Raw genomic sequence first — 17,004 nt, 5'->3', positions numbered from 1 at the left:
TCTTGTATGTACGTTGGAATGGTCAGTCATTTTGTACTACCACCCCAGAATCTTTTTCTCGGAAGACATATCCAACTATATCCAAATTTCTGGTGTGATCCCATATGAGCAGGCACTGGAATACCACTGCCTGAATCTCATATTTATAGTAGTGTATTGGTTTCCTGGCTGCTAAAACAAATACCATACAATGAGTTGGCTTACACAAAGGGAGTTTATTGGGTCACAGTTTAGAGGCTAGGCAAAGTCCAAAATCGAGGCATCATCAAAGCAATGCTTTCTCCCAGAAGACTGTTATTCTGGGGCTGGCTGCTGGCCATCCTTGGTCCTTGGCTTTTCTATTACATGGCATTGAACATGGCCATGTCTTCTTTCTCTTCTAGGTTCAGTTGACTTCTAAGTTCTTCCACTGTGGCTTTCTCTCTCTGTTACCTTCCCTTTTAGGGCTCCAGTAATAGGATTAAGACCCATCCTGATTCGATTGGGCCACACCTTAACTGAAGTAACCTCCTCAGAAGGTCCTAGTTATAATAGGTTCACACCCATAGGAATGGATTAAGAACATGTTTTTCAGGGGTACATAGCTCCAAGCCACCACAAGTTGGATAATGTACTTAGTGTATGTTTGTGGGGTGGTTGGGGAAAATTGTAGTGATGGAGATTATTGGAGGGAGGTATAAAAATCCACAAGTTACCCCATAGTGCTGCCCCTTTCCTGTGATTAAAATCTGGGGAAAAGTGAATGCTATCATTCCCCATCTTGGGAAAATCCTAATAGCCACTAGCATATTAAAGGATCCGACAACTGTTCAACTTTAACTCAGCATTTCTCAAACTCATTACAGAAACCAACCTCCTATCTTACCCACATTTTTTCCCTGCCAAACTCCTATTGACACCTCAAGGAAATTGTGTTTCTTAAAAACAGTGGTTTTTAAACTTTACTTGGTAAGCCTGAAAGAATTTTCAAAAACTATGTACTCTCTTATAAATAGTTAACATCTAAAATTTTTCATCACAGATTTAAATAAGTTCACTCTTTGTTAATAGGAGTTAGAAAATATTAAATATTATAACTTGAAATAAGATGAGGGCTGACTGTAACTGAAATATTTTATAACATATTTGATAAAATAGATTAAGTACCTTACTAAAACACTGTTGGAGGCAGAAAGAATTCAAATAGAATTTTTTATATGGGTTTTATCCTAAAATTTTTGATAATTCTAGGAAACATTCCAGAAACCTTTGAATAATCAATTTCAATAATCTATACCAGAAACTTTTGAATAATTAATTTCAGTAATCTATGCCAGAAATATTTGAATAATCAATTTCAACAATCTATACTGCATTGACTCTTCTGAATTCAGAACCTCCCCCCTAAGAAGTCAAGCTTCATCCTTAACAGAAAGAACCGGCATGATGGGGAAAGACAGGGAGCCCCCAGTTTAAGGTAGCTTGGTAAATCAATCACTCGCTCACCATGAGATGTGGGATAGATGAGGGGTATGGCTTTCTTTTTATAGCGTGATTAAGGTTATCGGGCAGTTTTAGAAAACAGGACATATAGAAGTTGAGAATCTAGAAATTGATTTTCTAAAATTATCCCTTCTGTGTATCTCTGGAAAGTCTTTGGATATCCTCAGGGGAGTGGGTACTTCTACTTGGAGACCCTGCCCTAGAGAACCTTCCCAGTGCCGCTACTACAGCGCTGAGCAGGAACATCTGAACCCGTCTCTTGGCTCAGTGTTTCCTCCCCTCTCCCCAACATTCCCTGTAGTTACTACTAATCACCCCAAACCTTTTTCTATAAGAATGAAATAAACCGCTCAGCCTGGTGGGAAAGCCCCTCCTTTGCTGCCTTCATGCTTTCTTTCCCTCCTTCCAGCCCCACCCCCCAGGAGCCCTTTGCTCCAGCTACAGGGACCTATTGGCTCTTTCTTGACACACCTGCTTCTCCTGCCTATCAAGGAACAGCTCAACTCACCCCTCCAGGAGAGTTTCGCCTGCAGGATCCATCCCCCTTTCCTTCATTCTCACCTTGTCTTCTGTTTGGACTCGCAATATATCCTCCCTGTCTGTGTCCCTTGTATTAGCATCACCTGGGCACGTGTTTGCCTTCTTTATGCTGTAGTCACCAGTGTGTCCTCCCAAGCATCTAGCACAGAGCTGGCTAAATGCTGGTCAAATGATCAACCTAACTTGTTTAAACCCATTTGGAATATGAGAGGTTCATAGATTATCCGAGGAGAATGTTGTTTTTCCCTATCCCAGCAGGGCCCTCTGCCTAATGAGTCTGACTCTTTGGCACCAGCCATAGCTTGGGAAACCAAAGGAATAACACATCTGCGCTCTCAACCTACCCTCACTGAAAGGCAGTGGATGTGGGTGATGGGCAAGCTGCTTATATTTGTGGAACAGCTGTGAAATTTGCAGGCTACTGTAAGCTACACAAAGGCAAATAAGTACCTCCTTTTGTTAAAAGGAAAAAAAGAGAAAAGAGTCTGTGCCCAAAGTATTTTAGGTAACTGTAGACCGTAGGACTCCTGAAGGGTCTAGCAAAAAATTTCAGTCCCTGTCATCAGTTATGTCTTTATGGCAGATACCTAATCTTTTCTTTTTCAAATTTCTTTCAAAGGATGGCTAAGGAGTCTTTAATTAACTATTAAAACATTTGTTCTAACATGGAGGACAAGATTTAGAAAATCCCTTTAATTACTGGAACCAGATTTTCTCCTGATTTGTAAATACCAGTTTACTTTGCAGCCAAATTGGGCTTTAATTAAACTGGGCGGGGGCAAGGGGAGCGTTTCAGTGCTGGAAAGTGCTTTACTTTGCATCAGCCCCCCCCCCCCCCCTTTCAATGAAGTTGGCCTAAGGGTGGGCATGAGGGCCTCCTCTGGTTTATTGTTTGAACTGGAAAACCAAGCAAAATGGGATTTGCTTTCCATACAGGAACTCATGGAAATCAGACACGCCCTTGCCACATCCGATTTATTCAAATGCCGTTACCACAGGATTACCACAGGGTCCCTCGGTGGTATGAATCTGTGAACCAGACATCAGTTTTTGTTTTGTTTTGTTTTGTTTTTTCTCTAGATACATAAATCAGGAAAAACAAGGCTTATGGTTCCAGTGACAAGGAAAGAAAAATCAGAGCTTGCTATATCCCTCTCTCATTTTAATGTTTAACATTCAATATGGTGCACAGTTTGTTGAGAAAATAAGGTACATGTTTTGTCATTCCCCTTATGGATTTCAGTCAACACACGGAGGTGTCTGAAATGATCTGCTAATCCAGTTTCCTTTCCTTGAACCATCTGGTTCGAATTCTGTCTACCTGCTTGGAGCGTACCAGTCTCGTCTGCATGTACATGTAAGGAAGTCGCAACTCATTAACAGTTTAGGGAAAATCCCTGTGGAAATATACAACTTTACTATTGAGGTAGGTTTCCTCTTGGGAGCAAATTAGTTAGGACTTTGATGTAAACCAAAGAAACTTAAGGGTTTTTGGAAGACACGAGTGGTCCTGAAAAAAAAATTAAACTAATGTAAAAGGCTTTATTTTAAATGGGCACCAAGTTATTCACTTGATGAATAAATTATTCACTTATTACCTCAACTATAAGAGGGCAGGGACCATGATGAGCAAGATGTGGCCATATTAGCTTCATATTGGGACTCCTGATCTAATTTATCCACAAGCATCCAATAATAATAGAATTAGTGGAGAGTAATCCTGTGGCAGATGCTTGTCATTGGCTAACTCAGTAGATCTACTCAATCCTCTGGTTGTTGCCTCTATTCTAGAGGCTGGAACAGGTCAACACTTTCTTCTCTGGCCACCCTTGAAACTAGGGATGTCCATGTCACGTGGTTTTGGCCACTGAGTTTTAAGTCAAAGCTTGTTAGGGGCTTCTGGGAAACATTTCTCTTTCTGATAAAAGGGAAAAAATCACTGGACCAGCTTCCTTCCCCTTATTCTTACTTTGAACAAAGAAGTAATATTTAGAGCAGAGGGAATCATCTCATGACTGTAAGGGAAAGGCTATAAAAACTGCAGAGACATCAGCCTGACTTTGTTGAGATATCAAACCAAATCCAGCAGCTGCCTACTGCTTCCGATTTATTTAAGCCACTTTATTGGCTCCTTGTAGATGAAAGCAATCCTAACTGATGTAAAACCCATACAGTTCTATATGCCTTAAGAAAGCACTTTCCGAGTTGAATAGCTCCAGCCAACCTTCCTTCCTCCACAGTGGTATGTAGTCTGCACCTGGGACCGCCTATGCTTTGGGTCAGCCTTGTAGGCTTGCAGGGCAGCACCGAGGGCAGTGCACAAGGTTGAAGGAACAAGTCAAACACACAAGAAAAAAGATTAAAGATTAGTCTTGGGCTCCACTACACATATGGGGAAGTGATGGAATAAGAATGTTCCAGTAGAAGCTGGGTCCTTAGTTCTCTTTCCCATCTTGCAAGATGGTAGGTGAAAAGGGCTGAGAAGCTGGCTAATATAGAGAAGAAACCTGAAGCCAAGAACGCTGATGCCAGTGGCAAGGTTAAGAAGGGTAGCCTCAAGGCCAAAAGGCCCAAGAAAGGGAAACCTCACTGTAGGCGAAACCCGGTTCTAGACAGAGAGGAACTGACCGATATTCCTGAACTGCAATGTATTCCAGGAAGGCCATGTACAAGAGGAAGTATTCAGCAGCTAAATCCAGGATTGAAAAGAAAAAAGAGGGGGAAGTTTCTTGCTCCTGTCACAAAACCCATTGGAGATGACAAACATGGAGGTACCTGAGTAGTTAAACTTTGCAAAATGCCTAGATATTATCATACTGAAGATGTGCCTTGAAAGGTGTTGAGCCACAGCAAAGAATCCATCAGTCAGCATGTGAGAAAGGTGCCATCTAGCTTCACTCTGGGAACCGTTCTGATCTTCGTCACTGGTCACCACAGAGGCAAGAGAGTGGTTTTCTCGAAGCAGCTGAGCAGTGGCTTGCTACTTGTGACTGGACCCCTGGTCCTCAGTTCCTCTGAGTAGGGCACACCAGAAATTTGTCACCACCACCTCCACCCAAATTGACATAAGTGGTGTTTTGGTGTGAAATCCCAAAACATCCCACTGATGCTTACTTCAAGAAGAAGAAGCTGCATAAACCCAGACACCAGGAAAGTGAGAACTTCAACACACAGAAGGAGAAATAAGAGCTTACAGAGCAGTGAAAGATAGATCAGAAAACTGTGGACTCACAATTTAGGCCAAAAATCCAAGGTGTCCCTCAGATCCAAGGCTACCTGCCTTCTGCGTTCTCTCTCACAAATGGAGTTGATCCTCACAAATTGGTGTTCGAAACTTCTTGCAAAGAAATAACAGGTACATTAAAAAAAAAGTTCCAGTCTATTTTATATTTTGTGAGTGAAAATGCAAAATGAGCTATTCACATAATATTTCATCCCACCCCTGTTCCAACCCATTCTCTGGTTCACCCAGACTGCTCTTTTCCTCCAATTCTCTCTTCCTGTTTCTCTAGAACCTAGGAATGTCCTGAGATCAATGGAATGGTTTGTTTGCTTATTTGTTTGTTTGTTTGTCATAGCCAATTTACAGGGCCCTTCCAATTCCCTCAAGCTCCCTCCTACCTTCCCATTTTTCTCAAGCACTATATTTTCTCCAGCAATGCAAGTCTCACCTTATGCAGTTAGTTTGAAGGTGCAACAAAATAATCAGAAGTCACAGTGCATGCAAACTTACAGTGTCTGACATTTTAGCCAAAAAAGCAAACCTTTGGTGATGAGGAATATTGATTTTCCCGATTTAAAATACAATGTAATATCTAAAAGAAAATGCCATCATAAAATATTTTTACTTTTCCTGAACTGGATTAAAAAAAAAAATTACCACTGACTTTATATACAGAATAGAATAAAAATGTTAAAAAATTTCAATGTCTTCATTTGTGGTTTTCCCTAGAGGTGTACTATTCAAGGACAAAGAATCTTTTCTGAAAGGAATTTTTCCTCTGCCCTGGAAAAATCCCAAAGACAGACCCCCAATTCAGCAGGTCAGAGGCCCATCCTCCAAAACCTTGTTTGGGCCCAGAGGCGCTGCTTGGGCAGGAAATGGTGGATTTCCCCTTCAATAGGAATCCCTCCCAGAGCAGAGCAGGTTTGGGGGGAGGGGAGACAGCTGTTTTGATCACTCATTTTCAGCATTTAAGTTGGGAGAGAATGCCCAGAACTGAGATCCTGTCCCAGGCCTGCAGGGATGGGACAATATGCTGCTTCTTTCTACAATTACCCAAGTTAGCCCTGATAGAAATGTCACATGGGAGGTTCTGGTAACATTGCACAGAATGTGGAATGACCTAGAGACAGTGTTTCCCAAAGTGCCTTATGGTGTTTCATAAGATGTGAAATGAAGTTTCTGTGGCCAAATAAATTTGGGAAAATAATGACAAAGTTAAAACAGCTTCTTTACTTTTGTGATTCTCTGAGGGGATTTAATGTCCAGTATTCCCCAGATTTACCTGGTGGCAAACTTACTTTTTTATTTTTCTTTTTGCTGGAATAACAAAATATTCTCCAAACAGGGAAATGCTATGGTGAGAAATCTGTTGCTAGGACTTACCTCCCGCCCCCTCCACATCTACACCAATGTGACATATGTAATTACAGCTGACTATATTTGTCCACTTGTTCCAAACCCAGTTCTTCAGTGCAGAAATAAGCAAGGTTCACAGCATTAAATTTAATATCTGAAGACTCTTCTGAAAAAAACATGGTGTTACCCAGAAGGAATGTGAAGACTGAGTACATTGTTCTGCTCCTACTTATTGGCAGAGCAAAGTCACCTTTTTGAAGGGGGAGAAAGCTTCAGATAATACGATGTTGTTTACACAGACACAGGAAATAATTGGCAAAACTGCAGCTGTATTTTTCAGAGTCTCATGAATTACCCATTACATTTATGTGAAAAGCAGAATTGCTTCACCCTTTTCTTTGCTCTTGAGACAAAACCTTGGATAATCCCTTTGCTGGGAAGAGAAAAGAATTTGAAAATGATTGTTCATTTTTAAAAAGAAATTCTTTTTTTCTTTTTTTTTCTGCCAGCTGGGATAATCCATGATTATGATCTCTGTTCTTTTTAATATCCCTAAAACACTACATATGCTGACAGCTTGCAAACTGACCTCACTAGACTTAAACTTTCTTTTTGAGCTCCAAACCACCCACTCCAGGATGTCGCAGAGGCACCACAAATTCACCACAGTTACATCACACCCTTCTCTCCTCTTCCTGTTTTGCCCATCCTGGTGATTTTTTTTCCCAGAGCAAAACCTGGAAGTCATTCTTTGTCTCTCTCTCTCTCTTTCTCTATCATTTTGCGTTCAATTGTCAATTCTACTTCAGAATGGCTCTCAAAAATATTTTCTCCATCTCCACTCTCTTTGCCTTAGTCTGGGCCTCTTCTACCCTTGGCTTGCCTTGTCCTAATCAGCTCCCTCACTACTCCCTGACTCATCTGTACAGCAAGTTCCAGACCAATCTCTCACATTAATAACCAGAGCAACCTTCTAAGAACAAATTTGATTGGTTAACTCCCTTGCTTAAAAACCTTCACTGGCTCCCCATTGCTGAAGGGATAAAATTCAGACCCTTGAAAAAGGCTTATCACCCTACAAGGTCTGACTTGCCAACCTCTCCTGTGTCATCTCCGCCATGCCCCTGCTTCACCCTCTGTGCTAGCCACCCTGGCTTCTGGAACAATCCCCCAGACTTGCATTGTTGTTTCATGTTGCTGGACATTTTCTATGCTGTTTCCTTTTCTTCAAATGACCTTCCTTGTTTCTCATCCAATGAACTTCTACCCCAATGCCTGAGCCCTCCATCAAGTGCTTCTCTTTGGAGAGCCCTCCCTGATCTCCCCAAGCAGAAATGCCCACTTCCAGCTTTGCGCCACCACTATTTGTGAGAAATGGTGAAGGTTTGTTGTTTGGGGTAGGTTTGAAAAACAAACTGATGCAGCTTGGCATATAATAGGTGCTTAATAAATGTTTGTTTAATGAATGAGCAAGCTGAGGGTATTTTATTTTCTTCTACAAGGTAAAAGAAAAGAAGATAAGTTGCCTAACTTAGAAGGAGCTGACAGAGAGAAGAACACAGTGGGAATGCCAGGGATTAATCATTCTCTCACTGCCATCCTGGAACTTTTCACTAGGCAGATGGCAGGGAGCTGCCTGCTCTGGCAGGGCTGTTCAGCACAAGTATTTTTGATGCCCTGAACGCCATCCTCACAGAGCTGGGACCAGATGTCACCCAGCTGGCATCTCACCTTCTGTAGCCTGCTGGGCATCTGAGCCTTTTAAATGGCCTAATAAGCCTAAATTTGCTTAATACAAAGGCTAACAAAGAATGGGTACCCTGTAAGTGTAAGTTTTCTTGTCTTGCCGTTTTTTAAAAAAAGCAAAAATACAAAAATACGTTTTTTCCTTAAAAAGCCAAGCATAGGCAGTGAGAAGAAGATGGTTGCCCAGGTGCAGTACTTGTTGTGTATCTGTTCCTTTTTGTTTCTAAGGTAAACCTCCTCCATCTCCACCATGCCTCTTTGTCTCGCATCCACAACCTTTCCCACATTGCTGCCTCTTGCCTCTTTTTCTGTGAGCAAGCACAAGTTTCTCTCATCCTGAAGAAACCCTCCTCAACTCCGCTCCCTCCTCACTTGGGCTCGCTCTATCAAGTGGCTTAAAAGCAAGTCTCCTCCTGGGGCCTCTGACTTTCATTCTTGTTCCAGCCCGTGCAATCTGGCTTCCACCCCAGCCATTGTCAGCTCTGACCTCCGGTTGCCACATTCAATGGAAAGTTCATCCTTGTCTCATTTGCCGTCTTTGCTACAATGGACTCTGTTAACTACTTCCTTCTTGCTGCTGTGATGTCTCTCTGTCCCGGTCCTCTTCCTGCCTCTCTGACAATGTCTCCTTATATTTCTTTCCTATTTTTCTTTCCTGAATATTGAGATCAGTTTTACGCATCCTTGGAAACCCAGCTCAATTTCTACCTCTTCCCCAAAATCAAATCCCATTTCTTACTTACTGATCTTCACTAAGTCTGAGAATAAGACTCAGTGTTTTCATCTGCAAAATGGAGATCATAAGAGAACCTAATTTGCAGGATTGTTGGGCAGGTTCAATGTGAGGAATTAGTGTGTTATCTGACATTTGCAAATGTCGTAATACATGTTAACTGTTACAAATATTATTTCCACTTAGAATCGATACCTTTATCTCACCATATTTATGAATGGATATTTCTTTCTGGATTGAGAGATCCCAAGGACACTGGGGAGGTGAGGAGGGTTGTTGACTTAGTCATCTTTTTATTCTCTTCCAGCCCCTGATACATTTCCTGTATTTTATGCTGCTCTCACTCACTACAACTAATTCTTTATGGCTCAGTACAATTCAGTTCATTCAATTCAATTTAATGAAGCCATATTGAGCTAGCTACTGAAAGCCAGGCAATGTGCAAGGCCTGGTGACACAAGAATGAATGAGGCACAATCTTTGCTCTCAAGGAACTCTAGGTTGGGCTAGGGTGGGCTTGGGTGCCAACCTCTGAACCTCCACAACAACTTTAAGATTTAGGCTTACTGATTACAAGATTGGTGATCTGGGTTTTTGGTTGGTTTAGGGCTAATTCAACTTGTGGCCATGGCTATACAATTCAGCATTATGACAGCCTGAATCTCTGAGGTGATTGTGTTTTACTCACACCAGTGAAATTTTTCAGTTGTGTTTAGTGCCCTAATGTCTCCTGCTTCTTCACAGGTACAAGCTTGATTCTGCTGACAGACTTCCATGGCCACCAATTTCACTTTCCTGGGAAGTATGGAGAATGTGACCCTTTCTTGGAGAACTGGTCTCTTTCCTAAGCAACGGAAGTGTGTTTGGCCTGGGTGATGTCTAAAGTGGCTTCTGACCCTGAAACTCTGCGATGATATAGAAGAAAGCCAGAGCCAGTGGTCAGAGTTCTGGCGGCAGTATTCATGTTGACCTGTTTGGCTTGTTAGTGTTAATCAGTAAATGGTTGCTAAGGCAATATTTGAGAGGTGGATTCTAGTGGATTAAGGTGGAGGTGGGGTAAAAGAAAGTGTTCTTTGAGAAGAATAGTAGTAAACAAAATAAGCCTAGTTCCAGTCCCTTTTATGATTTATAGACCCTCAGCTCACATGGCATGCAGTCCTTTATAAAATATTCTGAACTTAGACCAAGACAAACCTCCGACCACACAGTTTCACTCTCATTTTTTTTTTTTTTTAATGTGTTTTTGTTTTATAGTCCCCAAGGAGATTTTAATCTATCTGAGATTAGGGACTGTGTCTTACATATTCTGGGATATGTCTTCTTTCCCCCAGTACCTACTTCCGTGCTGGAGATAGAGTATGTGTTTCAAAAGAACTCTATTGATTATCTGAAAGAGACGGTTTCCAAGGACTGTAGCTTAAGCCTTCTGTACTGGGAAGTGAATGCTTGAGGTGCTTTCTCCTCAGCACAGATCATGGAGAAGGATCTTAGAGATGACCTGGGCTAAAGTTGTGTCATTGCAAAGGTGCTTTCATAGGTGGCTTCTAGAAAGAAAAAAACAAGGACAAAAGATGATACTACAGACTCTCCATGGAGTGCAAGTGCGCTTCTCATTCTCTATAGAATGTGAAGCAAATACTTTCTCTTTATCCTTAACCCTATTTTCCACCTCTTCTTTACATCCACAGACCTCTTGGAGTCCAAGGTTGGGAGCAGGGTGGAGGGTGCAAAACTTTCCAAGATTTCATGCAAATTGTGATGTATGATTTTTCTGGAGAAGGGGCTCATTGCTTTAAACATCTTGGTGTTCCCCAAATGTTAAGAACCACTACTTTATCCACATTTCTGCCACACAAGCTTTCTAGGGAATGATTTGTGTGGGACCATGACCAGATCCTATAACAGAAGGTGGAGATGGACAGCTCATTTGATTTGGGGCCTCAAACTAAAGGGTGGAGTTCCAATTTTAATGTTCTTTTTTAGTGGCAAATTTGTTCAGGGCAGGTAGTTGAGATCTTGACACTAATGTTACTAAATCAAATTCATCAACTTGCTTCTCACCCCCATATTAGCTAAATCTGATAGTGGGAGAACTGACTCAAGGTCAAGGATCCTCAAAATTGGAAAGCTTGGGCTTTGCAGAGGATTTTTGGAGATTCTGGGCATGGTCTGGTTCCAGCAGTGAATCTGGAACCAAGACCTTGGAAAGGTGTTCTCACGTCAGTAAACATGGAAAGGAGAAAGCTGTGAGAGAACTTACCTGAAATGTGAGCAACCCATATGTGCTGGTTTGGGTCTATTGTGTATCTCACAAGAGCCATGTTCTTTGGATCCAGACTTGTGAGTGCAGACTTACTGTGGGTGGGATTTTTTGATCAAGTTATTTCCATAGAGTTGTGACCCACCCAATTGTAGGTGGGATATTTTGATTAGATTATTTCCATGGAGGTATGACCCCACCCATTCAAGGTGGGTCTTAATTAGTTTACGGAAGTCCTTTAAGAGAACTCACAGAGAGAGAGCTCAGAGCTGACACAGACTGAGAGGCTTAGAGAGAAAACTCCCAGAGACATTTTGGAGACAGCCATTGAAACCAGAACCAGGAGAGAAGCTAGGAGATGAAATCCAGAGTTTGCTCCAGAGAAGCTGAGAGGACCCCCAGATGGTTAGAGAATTGCCCTGGGAGAAACAAGCAAAGTGCACAGAAGTGTGAGAGAGAAGCTAAGACAGAAACCCAGAGACATTGTGGAGAAAGCCATGGAAACCAGAAACTAACCCCAGGGGAGGCCCAGCAGACTCCAGCCATGTGCCTTCCCATGTGACAGAGGAACCCCAGATGCCATCGGCCTTTCTTCTATTGATGCCTTTGTTTGGACATTTTTATGGCCTTAGAACTATAAATTTGTAACCTAATAAATCCCCTTTATAAAAGCCGATCTGCTTCTGGTATTTTGCACTTAAGCAGCTTTAGCAAACCAGAATACCATATGATATCGGGCCCAGAAAAATTAAACAGTTAACGCCCCACTCCTGTTGCCAGAGGGATCTTCAAAAGAGTTCCAGAGAAAGCATGATGGCACCCATATTTCTGCACAACAGGAGATCCATTTTTAGCTCCCACTTTAAGCAGGAAGTGGTTCTTTCTGACATAAGAGGGGTTTCACTGCTATCCCTTTCATTTTCTAAACAATACAGTAAGACAGACAGAGAGTTCTCAATTGGAGCAAAGGAACTATAACATTATACAGCCACTCCTGGGGTTAGCAACTAGCAAAAACCAAGAACTATGGGTGGTTGGAAAGAACGGTGCGAGGCAGGCAGCACCCACCAAGCAGCACCCAACAGACAGCATTGCCCTGAGCAACTTGGAAAACACCTAAGAAGCTCCACATCTGAACCAGTCCTGCTTAACAGTGGTTAACACTGGGAAAGAGTTTATTACTGGTTTTGTAGTAAAGAGAAATTGAAGCCAATCTAAAGCAGTTGTGTCCTTTATGTTTACTGTATATATTATATAAAGTATATCTGGATAGTATATCTGTACAAAGTAAATTGTACATAATTCTCATAGAATTAGAATTAGAGAATTTTCACAGTTCTTTTGTTCCCAGCAATATCTTTTGTTGTCCTCATAATGTCCTGGGTGGAAGAACCCTTAAGTAATATCAAATTGAGATGCCTGATCTGATAGATCCTCTAGGATGATGAAAGACAGTGTCAGGGCTCAGAGCGGGCAAATTCAGGGATCTCCTCCTTTTTAGAACTCTGCCTTAGCAAGGCTTGTTTCTGTGGTTTAGAATTGTGGCTACCATATTGAATGTTTCTGTGAGCTCTTAAGTCCTAATTTTCTCTATTAACACCCTTCCAAGTTTTAGTTCCTTTGGTCAAAGGATTAGGGAAGGAAAACAATTGCTTTACATGTATTAAATCAGTGAATCCTCACAACCACGTCATGAAATAGGTAACATGAATCACTCCTACTTTACAGATGGGGAAATGGAGGTGCTGAGAGGCTACAGACTTGCCTGAAGGAAATAGTTGGCAAGCAGCAGCACTGGATTCAAACGCAGGCCATCTGGTTCCCAAGACCACATTTTAATCCCTTGCCCTGGTGCCCTTATTGATGCTGTGCTTTTCTTCAAAGTGCCCAGCCTCCCAAGACTCTCCAAAAAGATTGCAATGGTAATTTAGATCTTAGTGTCTTCTGGGTACAGGGCTCCCCCAGATCGCTGCTGGGAGAGGGTGGGTTACTTGCGGTATGTGGGCTCTCTCTTAGTCCCTAATGATGAAGGCAAGGGGGTTGGGGGAAACTGAGTCCTATTCCAAGCATGCACAACCCCATTTAACCCCTGGGGGTGGTGAGAGGAGGCCACTGTGCCAACATAAGTGCTAGGCACCCAGGGTTAGACAAATAACAGAGAATCAATGTCCAAAGATCTCCTGACTTATTTTCCCTTTGTATCCTGTGCATTCCTAGGTAAGAGCATTTTTATGGTATCAAAGCAAAATGCAAATTGGAAAAGGTGAGTGTGGGCAAAACTCTCTCAAGCAGGAGTTTAGTAAGCCCAGAAATGATTCATCTTATAGCCTACTCCTTCCAAATGAAATATTCATTTTATATTAAACATAGATCATTAAAAATGAATTATTCTTTGAAATAATCTATTGAGAGACCCCGTCTACACATGTAGTGCAACCATGTCCTCTCCCATCCACACAAACAAATGTGCCCAACACACCAAGGCAAACAAACACCAAAACAATGTGACAGCCCCAGGGGTTGACAGCCTAAGCAAATTACTTCCTTATCTACTTGCTTTGAGGCTTAAGCAAATACCAACTCAGTGGTAAAGCCAGCCGTGCCACAACCTAAGTAAATATGCTCTTCTGATGGCTTCTGATGTCCAGGCTGCCGGCTGCAGCAAAATGGACAAAGTCCTGTGTGGCTCATAGGGTGTGGGTCCCCAAATTGGGCTTGTGTCAGTGTAGGACCTCTGAAGAGGCCTGAGATGTTGTGGGATCATGGTGACATTGAGTCAATGCCTTTCTGGAATCTGAGGCCCTAAGGCTTTGTTTCCTGGCCAGGGACATTTTCACAGAGCTAGAAATATCCTCCCATTCTCCTTTCCTTCATTCCCACCCCCTTTACCCTAAAACCTGCATCATTCTCACAGTCCTCTTTGAAGCTGAAACGAGGTCAGAATCTGATCCAGCCTCTTTATTTCTTGCCTAATTTCTCCCAGTTTCTACATTTGGCCCAGTGGAATATCAGAGCAAGACTAAAAGCAGATTGTGTGACACAAAATGACTAAACATTTTTGTTTATGAAGGACAACTTAAAGAAATCAAGAGATTGCTTTGCATGAAGTAATTGTTTTTACAATAAAGTGCTTTTGGAGTTTAAAAGTGTCTGTTGTGCAGAAAAACTGTGGCCCTCAGCATGCATTTGAGATGGAAGGTTGAATGCGTTTATTGACTATGACCTCTTTCTTTGTAAATTCAATGGCCTAACACAAGTGCTCCCAGAGCTTCATCTCCTGTAATCTTCACAAATGACCTGCAAGAGAAGCAGGATAGTATCATTGTCCTCATTTCACAGACAGAAATAATCTGAGAGGCTGTGACCTTGCTAAAGCCCAAATCCCAGTTAGGTGTGATATGAGGCTCAAATTCAGATCATGTTGCTAAATCCCATGTTTTTCTTGTTACAGGATTCTGTTTTACTACATTGTCATAAAAATGTTTCCTTTCCTGTTGTTTCCTAGAATTCTCCCCAACCCAGAGAAGTCAAAGACGTCGTATTCCAGCGTACAGTTTCAGAGCCTTCGAATGTCCCAGACAACGTGTGGGACCAAGGAGAGCCTTATGTTTGTCACATTGAATGCCACACTCCCCAGGATCCCCGAAATCTTAGGCTAGTGAAGTGTGAAGAGGAGTTTAAGTCTTTCCCAACTTGTCGTACTCAAAGGGACTAAGCCAGGAACTTAAGTAGTGGAAGTGAATTATGTGTTTCAATTATACTTTTCAGTTAAATGTAAGTAATTATAGTCATCTTTCATCCTTTGTAATCTTCTTAACGTTGTGGTATTTCCTGACTCTGACATATGCTTTGGTGTGATTAAACCTATCAGCTGGGACTATGACTAATTCCTTTGAGCTGTTTTCTGTCTGTTTGCTGTTGTTGTTTGTGATGGGGGACTATCTTTTGTAAATCTGCACCAAAAAGACCAGTGATTTTTATTACTTTCATTGCTAAAGCTTAACACAGTACCCAGAACACAATTAGTGATCAATAAATGGGGGTTATAGTAATTTAAAATCAACGTTTGCTCAGGAGCCTGATGAGCAGGTGATTTTTGAGGCACTATAATCACATAATAACCTGGGAAATTTGTGAAATGGCCCAATGACTATGGCCACATCAGAAACCCAAGAAAAGGTAACAAAAGAAATGGCATGTCATAGCATCTCTTTTTTTATTCCTTTCATTTCCTTAATTCTTCAGTGAAAAAGAGAGATGAGGACCTCCCAAAATTAATATTCACTTTATATAGCTACAACTTTGGAATAATAACATAAGCATACTTGCTTGATTAGAAGACCTTGACCGTCTAAACTAATCATCTGATAAAATACGTTCTGAAGGACTATTGGAAGCTGGCCTCTGCCTGCTCCAGCCCCACTGAACTGCAGAAACCAAAGAACTTTCACCAGATGTTCACCTTACCTGCTTGGTCCTGAGCGATCTGAACCAGACGGGGGCAGAAAATTAAATGTCCAATTCTTATGAGCAGGTAAGGTTTGTGTCAGTCTTGAGTGTCCAATAAGTTGTAACCTTCTTTTCCGATTTCCATTGTGTATATCTATTGTTTGATTTAGACTCCATTTCCCCCATCTTGAAGTGACCTAGAGACTCCTGCTGCTGTGCTCTCCTTACTCTCCTTATCAAAATAGACAATATTAGCCTATAATCAATATTAGCCTATAATGTACCTGAACAGTTGCATTAGAAAGGTAGGAGGTGAAAGCAGTGACCTTAGGGTGCAGGGAATAAGTGGGTGCTTTGACTGCAGCGACTTCAAAAACAATAATACAAGGAACTAAAAGTTGGTTTGACTTTTATTATCACCACATGCAGACCATCTGTTCTAGTTTGCTAATGCTGCCAGAATGCAAAACATCAGAGATGGATCGGCTTTTATAAAAGGGGGTTTATTTGGTTACACAATTAGAGTGTTAAGGCCATAAAGTGTTCAAGGTAACACATCAGCAATCGGGTACCTTCACTGGAGGATGGCCAGTGGCGTCCGGAAAACCTCTGTTGGCTGGGAAGGCACATGGCTGGTGTCTGCTCCAAAGTTCTGGTTTCAAAATGGCTTTCTCCCAGGACATTCCTCTCTAGGCTTCAGCTCCTCAAAAATGTCACTCTTAGTTGCTCTTGGGACATTTGTCCTCTCTTAGCCTCTCCGGAGCAAAAGTCTCCTTCCAAAGGCCTTCTCCAAAATGTCTCTGTAAGCTGAAGCTCCTCTCTCAGTTCCAGTGCGTTCTTCAAAGTGTCCCTCTTGGCTGTAGCAGCTTGCTCCTTCTGTCTGAGCTTATATAGTGCTCCAGTAATTTAATTCAGACCCACCCTGAATGGGCGGGCCAATACCTCCATGGAAATTATCCAACCACTGTTATCACCCTCAGTTGGGTGAGGCACATCTCCATGGAAACACTCAAAGAATTACAATCTAATTAACACTGATAGGTCTGCCCACACAAGATTACATCAAAGATAATGGCATTTGGGGGGACACAACACATCCAAACTGGCACACCATCCTAAACAATGTCAGTGATAAATACTTCTTCCTAAAAAAAAAAATCTTTTATTGGTCTAAGTTCTAAACAATTGTTGTGGTTACTGTTGAATTTTAAT

At 41.8% G+C, this 17,004-nt stretch overlaps 1 long non-coding RNA gene and 1 pseudogene across 1 annotated transcript; both read left to right on the top strand.

Annotated features, from left to right (window-relative positions):
* LOC119508421 overlaps window positions 1-9,931 on the top strand; it is a 37,734-nt pseudogene extending 27,803 nt beyond the window's left edge.
* Window positions 9,932-13,115: 3,184 nt separating this feature from the next.
* On the top strand, window positions 13,116-15,864 carry LOC119507618. Its single transcript, XR_005211332.1, has 3 exons — window positions 13,116-13,265; window positions 14,849-15,117; window positions 15,729-15,864. It is a non-coding gene; the product is annotated as an uncharacterized LOC119507618 (long non-coding RNA).
* Window positions 15,865-17,004: the final 1,140 nt, after the last annotated feature.

This window comes from Choloepus didactylus, chromosome 13, assembly GCF_015220235.1.
Source record: "Choloepus didactylus isolate mChoDid1 chromosome 13, mChoDid1.pri, whole genome shotgun sequence".
NCBI classification, from domain to species: Eukaryota; Metazoa; Chordata; class Mammalia; order Pilosa; family Megalonychidae; genus Choloepus; species Choloepus didactylus.
Note: the sequence above shows the minus strand (reverse complement) of the source record. Positions and strands in the feature narration are given on the sequence as shown.